Source organism: Galeopterus variegatus, unplaced genomic scaffold (assembly GCF_000696425.1).
Source record: "Galeopterus variegatus unplaced genomic scaffold, G_variegatus-3.0.2 Scaffold356, whole genome shotgun sequence".
NCBI classification, from domain to species: Eukaryota; Metazoa; Chordata; class Mammalia; order Dermoptera; family Cynocephalidae; genus Galeopterus; species Galeopterus variegatus.
Genome location: NW_007726467.1, coordinates 309,463 through 309,750, shown reverse-complemented (window position 1 = coordinate 309,750; position 288 = coordinate 309,463).

Sequence of the window (288 nt, the reverse complement as noted above, 5' to 3'; positions counted from 1 at the left end):
AGGTGCCTCTCAGGGCACCACTCCCGAATGTTGGATTTTTCAATCCCAGAAACATTTCATATATGTTACAGTTATGTTCATTCCCTGTGAAAATGGCCTCTGGCCAGAAGTCTCATGTTGCACCAATACTTAGTCCTGACCCAATAGCCACTGTGTAGCCCTCACTGCAAAAGGCAAAACGTTGCCACAGTCTCTGCAGACACAGCACATGCTCCAGTGGATGAAGCCTGTGGCCCGAGAGCTGTGGATTTCTCGTGTTTGCTTTTTTTTTTTTTTTTTTTTTTCCTT